Source organism: Sciurus vulgaris (genome assembly GCF_902686455.1).
Source record: "Sciurus vulgaris genome assembly, chromosome: 6".
Taxonomy (NCBI): Eukaryota; Metazoa; Chordata; class Mammalia; order Rodentia; family Sciuridae; genus Sciurus; species Sciurus vulgaris.
The window spans coordinates 126,065,993-126,075,830 of record NC_136466.1 but is presented as its reverse complement, the minus strand read 5'-3'; the positions used below and the strand labels follow the sequence as shown (position 1 = coordinate 126,075,830).

Below are 9,838 nucleotides of genomic sequence, written 5' to 3'. Positions count from 1 at the left end.
AAACCGTGACTATCGTTAACATTCATTTTTAACAACAGGGGCTGTATTTTCTAAATAATTCATCTACTGTAGTTCAGAATGAAGAATGACAATTACCACTATCACATTTGGTAGTGCTTTTAACCCTCCGGGAACCTGGGCTTCGTTCCCAGCATGTTTCCTTTCATCAGCCACCCGCCTCCTACGCTTATTACTGATGTTCGACACACTCCTAATTTGTAGACCAAGGTGGACTGACTGCTCCAGGGCGCCGCATCACTGCAGCGCTCCGCCTGCGCTGTACCAGAAGAGGCGACGTGCGCTCTGCGATTCTTCGGGGCGCTAGCGCTGCGGCCGGCGAGAGACGAGCGTAGCGGCTCTGGCGAGTTCCGCTCCAGGGAAGACGCCGCACAGTGCGCCGCCCGAACCCGCGCGGCGGCTGCCTGGCGCCGGCGATCCCCTCTCGCCCTCTCGGCGGCCCCACCAACTCGGCTCGGGCAGCCGCGGGTGAGGGGAGGGGCGGGAGGTGCGGCTCATCTGGGAGCGGCGGGGAATTCCCCCTTCCACCGAACGTTCCCGATTGTTCACCGTCCTCACGTCAGCAGCAGGGGGTAATCCCCGACTCCAGCTGCTCCTGACGTCACCGCGCGGAGCCACCGCCCCCCCTACCGCGTCCCTGCCTCCGGGGCCTCCTCGAAGCCCCGCCCCCAGTCGTAGCCACGCCCTCCCCTCCCCCAGTCGCCGGACGTAGAGGGCGGAGCTTCTTTGACCGGGGCGTGAGCGGTTGCTTCGGCCAGAAGGTTCTCTGGTGCAGGCGCTCCTCCTGCTGCCCCGCCCAGTAGGTTCGTTCGCACCGCTTCTTGCACACCCTTTCTCCCTCCTCCTCCTCCTCGCCCCGCCTTCCCTCTTCTCCTCAGCCCCTAAAGTTCTTTCCCCGCCTCACCACCTTCCACGATCTCGCGAGACTTGGCCCAGAACATTGCGGATCGGGTCGGCGCCATTTTGGGACTGAGACTGGTTGTGGGGGAGGGAAAAGCGGCAAAAGGGGATTATTCAAAGTACCGAAAACCTCCTCCCGGGATCGAGCGCAGCGGCACCCCCAGGCCAGGGACACCTCTGGTGGGGCAGAAGGTAATACCGTCCTCTGTGCTCCACGCGGGAGTCCGGGGGAGGAGGGGGCTGCCCGTGTCGGCGTTGGGGTTTGAGGGGTCGGGAGCGGCGTTGGCGGCGCGAGGTGTGAGGCTGCCCGCGGCCGGGGGGGCGGTGAGGAGCAAAAGGGGCGAGGGGAGGGAGGCGCGGGGAGGCCTCGCCTGGGTGTTGACTCAGCCCCGGTGGAGCGGAGGTGGCGGTTGTGGGAGGGGGTGGGTGCTTTGCCTCGGCGGCTGCGGGCGGGGGGGAGTGTGTGGCGGAGGCTGGAGCGAGTCCGGCGCCCTCGGTGCTCGGTCTCCTCAGGCCTCGCACGCGCCCGCCTGCTGTGCACCACTACCCTTCTCCGAGGCTGAGGGAGTCGAGGCCGACTTGTGGCCTTCGGCTGTTTTCTTCAGCCGCGCTTCCGCGCTCCCCGCCTCTCGGGTCCTTGGCACTTGCCGGGGACCGAGGCGAGTGCTTCCTTGGTCCTCTTGAGTCCTGTGGGGACTGGAGAGTTCTTGTTTGGAGAGAGAGAGAGAGACCCTTTTTTCTCGGGTTTGCGAGTAGGGCCTGGTACCTCGCACCCCCTCAGTTTAGGGAAGAACCTGTTTTCCTATCTTAAGGAAATAGGCAGCTACACCTTTATCCCCCTGCTGCCCTCCGGAGCGGGGAAGTCTGACCCTCAGGCGAATCTAAGGAAGCACCTTGGTCCGCTCCTCATCCACCTCGCTAGCTTGGTGGAGAAAATGTGCCTCTTTTAAGCATTCTAATTGGAGGGAGCGTCTCTCTGGGTTCCTCTTTCTCCCAAGTTACGTTTACTAATGCTCCATGGTAGCACAACTATTCGTTTTCCTTTGGAACATTGAGTAGGATTGGGGACGATATTTTGTAAGATTGTCAATTTCATGGTTCTAATATTTCTCAAAAAGGTTTGTTTTGCTCATATGATTCCCCAGTTCCCTAGTATTTTATCCGCATGTTGTTCCTGGTTCACATCAGTACTTGTCCTCTTGGCTACCATTACCCACTGGTGTCCCCCTCCCCCGCCCCCCACGTCCTTCTCATTCAGTAGACTTTGAAGAGTGCGTGCTTTGGTACGACCCTTATCCAGGCCCCTGTAGATTACACAGAAGTGGATTTTGCTCTAAAGGTTGACCTTTTAACATGGGGTAGATTTTTCTTTTTTAAGCTCAAAGCCAAAACCCTCTGTAATTTAATTTTTCAAATAACTTTTACAGGTGATTGAATTATTCAGATATGAAGATCATCTTCTAGGTTTTCTGTAAAAGGCCCCGGATATTTCAAGTGGCCATTTTGGAATTACAATGTTTTTGGATAATTTTGCCCCAGAAGTTTATTAAAATTGGCAAGAATCATCTCTGAAGTGACTTGATAGTAGTGAACCGATTCAACAAGCTACTTAAAGAGACCCAGGCATTTCTTCAGTATTTTGGTTCAAACGGATTATATAACTGGTTAAAGTATTTCAGCTGGTGATATTTTTGCCCCCCCCATCCTGTTGTTGTTCTTCAGCCAAAACTGTTTAAGATATGTTTGATTTGTGTACTGAGTAGTTTCAGCAGCTTCAAATTACTGTTTGAGTATTGTTAAAGTTTCATGGCAGTTTATTTTTACCTTTATTAAAACTTTTAGGAATTTTTGACCTCAGCCCTTTTCATGTCACAATGGGACAGCTTTTCTAAATGAAGACATTGAAAGAATACAGAGCTTTTTTCTTTTTATCTTTTACTTACGTGGAAATTTAAGATGTTGCAGTTTTCCACCAGCATGGTAGTATTGAGATAGCTATTTGTGTCTTTTTATGTGCTGATGTTTAGGAATACTCTTCAGATGTGAAATTTTCTGTTTGTTTCTGCTTTTTGGCTCATAAATTGGATATTTCATCTGGAGTGGATAAGTACAACAGTGACAAGTACATGGAATAATAAAGAAGACTTTGATCTTAAATCCGAGGAACTTGGCTCATTCTGGAGATAGCCATATGAAAACTTTAAAACAGAAGTATGGGTAGCTGACTTGAAATAACTCTATGTCAAATAGTCATAGGTTAAGCATCTTCAAAGAACTTGGGTATTATTTCAGAGGATACAAAATAAAAAAACAAACTGGAAAACATAAAGATTACAGAGAAAAAACCAACACCTTCGTGGCCAGTCCTGTTGGAATTTGTAAGTATTGTGGTGAGCAAATCAAATGTTCATTTGTAAACTAATGAGAGTCAAATTTATCCTGTGTTATTCTTGGAAACCTTTCATTTTCTTGCAGTAGTATTGCTTGGTTTCAGTTTCCTGGACAGTCTGAAAAACAACCATTAACCATTGAGTAAATTGAAATGCAGAAAATAGAGATTATTTAAAGATTAGAAATATTTCAGATAAAGTTCTACGTTACAGGTTTTTGTGCTCTTAAAAAGCTAAATCCATATGGTCAGTGTTCACTTTGGGCTGTGGATTCATAAAATAGTAGAAAGGTAGGGAAAAATTATTTCACGTTTCTGTGAGTTAGCTGTTTTACATTAAATGTATGTTTTGATAGGCAGTTTACTTTCTAAATGTGGGTTTAGACTATATTGCAGATGAAGTTTAGTGTTCACATTTGTTGTTTAAAACAAATTATAGTGCACAGTTCTTGGTTTTTAATCTATTTCATGAAATAGCTTATTTTAAGTCAAACCCTAACATTTTAACCCATTATTTGAGTTAACTTTTTTTTTTTTTTTTTCTTTTTGGTACTGGGGATTTAACTGAGGGGTGCTTTACCACTGAGCCACATTCCCCACCCTTTTTAAATTTTGAGACCGGATCTTGCTAAGTTAACTAGAGCTTCACTAAGTTGCTGATGCTGGCTTTGAACTTGCAATCCTCCTGCCTTAGCCTCCGGAGTAGCTGGGACTACAGGTGTTCACCACCATGCCAGGCCAGAATTAATTTTTTGAAACAATTTGTTGAAGCGAAGCCGTTTTGTATTTCAAATGGAGCTAGAATTTTAGTTTCAAAAAGAAAACTAATGACCAGGAAAGAAAGAGAAAGCAACTGAGCAAGCTGAATTAAGAACCTTTAAAGTAACATGACCATTATGTATTATTTTCCCTCCCAGGAATGTTATATTGGCTTAGGTTTATAGTGCTTTTTAAAAAGTTGTGACTTAATTGCTATAGTAGAAATTCTTTGGCTAATTATGTTTTAATGATATTTGTGTTTTTCAGCAATGAATGTTTTCAGTGACAGTTACTACATTTAATTTTTTAGGGAATTGTGGGCACTGGGGGTTGTTTTCAAAGAAATTCACTGAACTTTGTTTTCAGGCAATTAATATTAGTGAACAGATCATTGTAGCTAAAATAAATTGGAGTTTATTTCATCTAATTATTTTTCTGACATAAAAGATGATAATTTTTGAGCACTTTTCTCAAGATAACTTGTTGGTTGCTCATTTCTTTTTTTTTGGTACAGGAAATTGAACCCAGGGGCACTTTACCATTGAACTACATTTACATTTCCCAGGCTCTCTTAATTTTTTTTATTTTGAGACAGTCAACTGAGTTGCTCAGGGCCTTGCTAAATAGCTGAGATTGGCCTCAAACTTGTGTTCCTCTTGCCTCAGCCTCCTGAGTTGCTGGGATTACATACCTGTGCCACCATGCCCATTTGCTCGTTTATTTCTAAACTTTTTTGCTAACCTGTTGAATCCTGTTAGCTCTCCTAGAGCAAAAGAGGTAGAGTCTAAAAGAATGTTGGTAGTCAAATAATGATTGTAGAATTTGTTTTGTCTTCTAAAATTGAGATTAGTGTGACAATTCTCTTTGTCATAATAGACTGGGTTGTATGTGTTTTCTTCGTTAGGTCTCTGTGTAGATTGAGTAATTGAGTTTCTGTTTCAATTTATATAAAATTGGTGATAACATTCTACTCCCCTTCACTTGGGGGAGCTTATATTTTATGCATTCCAACTTAATGACTTTAATGACAGTCCAAGACAGTCCAAGAATATGCAGCTTTAATGTGATTAAGAAGTTGGACTGGAATCAAATGATCTTTATTTACAAAGAAGTATATAGCATTTGTTGTTTGTGATGGTTTTTCTTTAAATTTCCTTATTGTTTCTCCCAGGCAGAATAGAATACTCCATAGGCAAGGTTTTTTTTTTTTTTAAAACACTTTAATCTTTGTGTAGTCTGACATTTACAAACTTTTTGCTTATAATAGTTGTTTAAGAACACATTTACTTGAATTTTTGTTTGTTTTCGGGTACTGTGATTTGAAGCCAGGGTGCTTCACCACTGAGCTACATCCCCAGCCCTTTTTATTATTTTGTGACAGGGTCTTGCTGAGTTGCTGAGGCTGGCCTTGAACTTGTGACCCTCCCGCCTCAGCCTCCCTAGTCGCTGGGATTACAGGTGTGTTCCACTGTGCTACTTGAATGCTTTGATAAATGTCTTTAATATTTTATTTTCTGGAGATTAAAATACTAGTATCACTAGTAATTGGAGCAATTGCTGGTCTGCTTCCCTTCCCCCCCCATTCCTCTTTTCTGTTTATGTCTCTTATTCAGTCCCCCTCCTTACCTCTGATGTATAAACTATAGGTCTAAGTAATTACAGGAGCTACCAATTATGGATGATTATGGTGTCATGTGTTTTCCAGTGGGCTTTATATGTTATATCTTTTTTTCTGGTACTTGGGATTGGATCTAGGGGAGCTTAATCACTGAACGATATCCCAGCCTTTTAAAAAATATTTCTATTTAGAGACAGGGTCTTGCAGAGTTCTTTAGGGTCTCACTAAGTTGCTGAGGCTCACTTTGATCTTAGATCTTCCTGCTTCAGCCTTCAGTGCTGCTGGAATTCAGGCAGGTGGCACCATGCATGGCTGGTATATCTTAATTCTATTCTTAAAAGCAGTATTATAAGGAAAGTGCTATTATGCAAGCATGAGAAAATTAAGATCTAGGGAGGCTAGAACTGGAAAAGGTACTCGGTTAGAAATGGCATTGAGTAGAGTGCTTGCCTTGCATTCACAAGGCTTTGGGTTCAATCCTAGCACCACAAAAAAACCCAAAAACAACAAAAAGAAATGGCATCGAGTGGAACCAACCCAGATGCCCTTCAGTAGATGAATGGATAAAGAAACTGATATATATACACAATGGAACATTACTCAGCAATAAAAAAGAATAAAATTATGGCATTTGCAGGTAAATGGATGGAGCTGGTGAATATCATGCTAAGTGAAATAAACCAGTCCCAAAAAACCAAAGACTGAATGTTTTCTCTGATAGGTAGATGCTGATACATAGTAGGGGTGGGGGCGGGGGAGTTGGGATAAGGGGAGCTTAAGTGAAGAATGGAGAAATGTTGGATTGCATAGAGGGAAATGAGGGAAGGTGTGGGGGTGGGAAAGGAAAGATGGTGGAATGTGACAAACATCATTACCCTATGTACATGTAAGATTGAACCCAGGGTCGCTCACTGATCTACATCCCCAGCCTTTTTTTTTTTTTTTTTTTTTTTTTTTAAGATTTTTTTATTTTGAGATAGGGTCTTGCTAAATTGCTGAAGGCTGGCTTTGAAACCTGTGATCCTACTGCCTCACACTTGAGTCACTGGGATTACAGGCATGCACCACTGTACCTACCCAGCCTGCTATTTGTTGATGGCTATTTTGGTGATAACTTTGAGTGGCTAAAAATTAAAATGTGTCTTTAGAGTATATTTGGATCTCACTCATAGCCTCTTTGCACAGATTTGTCAAAATTGAGAAAAGGGGAATAATAGGGAAAGGACAGAAATGTGCAAAACAAAGATTTGGGGGAGAGTTACAGGGAAAAAGAATATGAATAGGAACATATAGTCCAAAAGTAAAGAAAGCAAGTGAAGGATAGATTCTGAACCCAGCTCAGATGATCTTTTGACTTACCCAACTTGTCTTTTATTTTTTATTCTTTTGGTACTGGGGGTTTCACAGGGACCTTTTATGACCAAGCCATGTCCCCATCCCTTTTTATTTTTTATTTTGAGGCAGGTTCTCTCTAAGTTGTTGAGGCTGGCCTTGAACTTTTGATACTCCTGCCTCAGCCTCCTGAGTTGCTAGGCATGCACCACCTGCTCTGGTTTATTTTTGATAAAATTTTTTGTTAGCAGTTTAGGTACAGGTAAGGTAGTTATATAGAAAAAGGGTAATGGCTGGATATAGAAAAAGTATGGAATAGAGACTTGGTTTAGTATACAGAATATCTTGAAAAAGGCATATATGGCTTTTTTTTCTGCCTGATACAGCTGGGATTTCAGGTTTGTGCCACAGTGCCATGTTAGGCATGTTTGGTCTTTTATGTTTACCTAACCTTTTGGCTTTCTCATTAAACTGATAGTAATAATGATATGGAGTGTTTTGTTAATTGCAGAATGTAATGCAGATGTAAAGGTTTATTATCTTCATATTCTAATATTCTACTTAGTATAGTTTATGTCTCAAACCAGTATTTATCATATCCCCTCAAATTATTTATCTCCTTTTTTTTTTTTTTTTCTTTTTTTTTAACCCCAAGACAGGCCAAGTTGTTCAGGGCCTTCCTAGGTCATTCAGTGCCTTGCTTAGATTGGCCTGGAACTTGTGATCCTTCTGTCTCAGCCTCCCAAATCCCTGGGACTGCAGGCATGCGCCACCCCATTGAGCTGTTATCTCCTGTTACTGGCTTTGCCTGCATACCATTCATGCTAACTTGAAGTTGAATCTTTGACATTTTTTCTTGTGTTTATGATACACAGCTTTGCTTCTCTAGTTTTCATTTACTATTCAATTTTGATTCTCTATTAAAGAAATAGTCAACTAATTTTTTTTTTTCATTCTATTCTTTCCCTTCCTAAAGTCTCTGCTGTGGCCAGAGAAACCTACTTAAAACATAGCTCTTGATTTTGTTACTTCAGCAACTTTATTTGTGGGATATGTAGAAAGAGCAGGTTGGAAAGAGATGTATTCTTTATCCCACCTCCTCCCTCATGCACCAGAGGTTATTATCATGAATTCCTTTTGGGGACATGAATGGGAATAGAAGACAGTGATTTCTGAGAATTCTTTTTCTTTTTTTCTGTACTTGGGATTGAACCCAGGGGCTACATCCCCACCATTTTTATATTTTTTTATTTTGCACAAGATCTCCCTAAGTTGCTCAGACCCTTACTAAATTGCTGAGGCTGACCTGGAACTTGTTATCTTCCTGCCTCAGCCTATGAGTTTTTGGTATTATAGACCTGTGCCACCATGTCTGCTGAGAATTATTTCAAATTGATAATTCTGTGAAATTTGTATGTAGTTTTGGGGAAGTAGTTCTATTACTTTCAGACCAGACCCTCATGAAAATGTTTACAGGTAACCCTTTTTGTAGTTGGATCTCTTAAATTTTACCTGCTTTTTCCTTTTTTGTCAGTTGCCCTACCCATCAGAATAGTTAACAGGTGTTATTTGTCCCTTGAAGTAATTGTTGTACAGGGTTTCCCATTCTTTATTATTTTTGTGTGTGTGATAGTGGGAATTGAATGAAGGAGAATTCCACCACTAGGCTGTATACCCCAGCCCTTTTTTATTTTGAAACTTGGTTTCACCAAGTGGTTGAAGCTGTCCTCAAACTTTCCATCCTCCTGCCTCAGCCTCCCAAGTAGCTGGGATTACAGGCTTCCACCACCATGCCTGCCTGCCTTATTTCAGCGGTGAATCTGGAATTCTTATATATATTTTTTCCCCAGAAAATTTTAACAGTTTTATTTATAATTGTTATGAAGTTGAACTGCTGAAGCATGTTCACTGAAACATTTTGACTTGAATTAATGTTTTACATCTCACATTTCTATTAAAAATTCACACAAATGAAAATAGGAAAATGGCGAGTAGCTGATTTCTGTATCCTATTTTTCCACTTAATAATCATATACATAGGTACTGTTCCCTGTGGGGGAAAGTGTCTGATGTTAAGAACTAATAAGAGGGAAAAAAATTTTTTTTTCTTTTTTCTTTGAGAATGAAATGTTTCCCATCATAGTGAATCTTAAGCATGTTCTCTGTGTATGCACCGTCTTTTGGCATAATTGTTACATGTTTGGCATGTACAGCGCACAGGTTGGTGTCTTCAAAAAGACTAACCAGATAGGTCTCACTTGCCTCCTTTCAAAGCACCAGTAGCTGTGCTCTGGAAGTGCAGGTCTGTTTTGAAGTCCTGAGCAATTTGATGCACCACACGCTGAAAGGGGAGGTTGTGAATCAGAAGTTCAGTGGACTGCTGGTAACCTGTAATTTCACAGTGCCACAGTACCAGGCTTGTAACAATAAGGTTTCTTCACCACTCCAGGAGAGGGCTTACTCTTGTGAGTGGTGTTTGCAATCAGTTGTTTCCTGGGTACTTTACCATTGATTAGAGTCATGGGGGTGCAGCAGCTAGAGAAGATGTTCCTTGCCTCAGTAAATGAGTGTCAACTTTGTGGTGTACTGTTACTTATTAGTAAACATAGCAAAAATGTTAAGATTTCTCTGACATGTGCATATATAATAAGAATCATTGAACTTGAATCATCATTCCATCCCATTGATTAAGTAATAACTATTTGATGTTGGCCAAGCCAGTTTTTTTTTTTTTTTTAATTTTATTGTTTCGTACTGAGAATTGAACTGAAGAGCACTTAACCACTGAGGCACATCCCCAGCCCTTTTTTGCATTTTATTTG

At 42.0% G+C, this 9,838-nt stretch overlaps 1 protein-coding gene across 3 annotated transcripts in view; it reads left to right on the top strand.

Annotated features, from left to right (window-relative positions):
- The first annotated feature begins 951 nt into the window (after positions 1-951).
- The window catches only part of GPBP1 (GC-rich promoter binding protein 1), a 61,982-nt gene continuing 53,095 nt past the window's right edge, over positions 952-9,838 (top strand). Inside the window, exons 1-3 of one of the 3 annotated variants that reach the window (XM_079145281.1) lie at positions 952-1,110; positions 2,346-3,296; positions 5,448-5,524. The gene's annotated coding sequence lies outside the window, so the exon portion shown is untranslated. The remainder of the gene's footprint in view (positions 1,111-2,345; positions 3,297-5,447; positions 5,525-9,838) is intronic. The other 2 variants (XM_079145280.1, XM_079145282.1) reach the window with 2 other exon arrangements.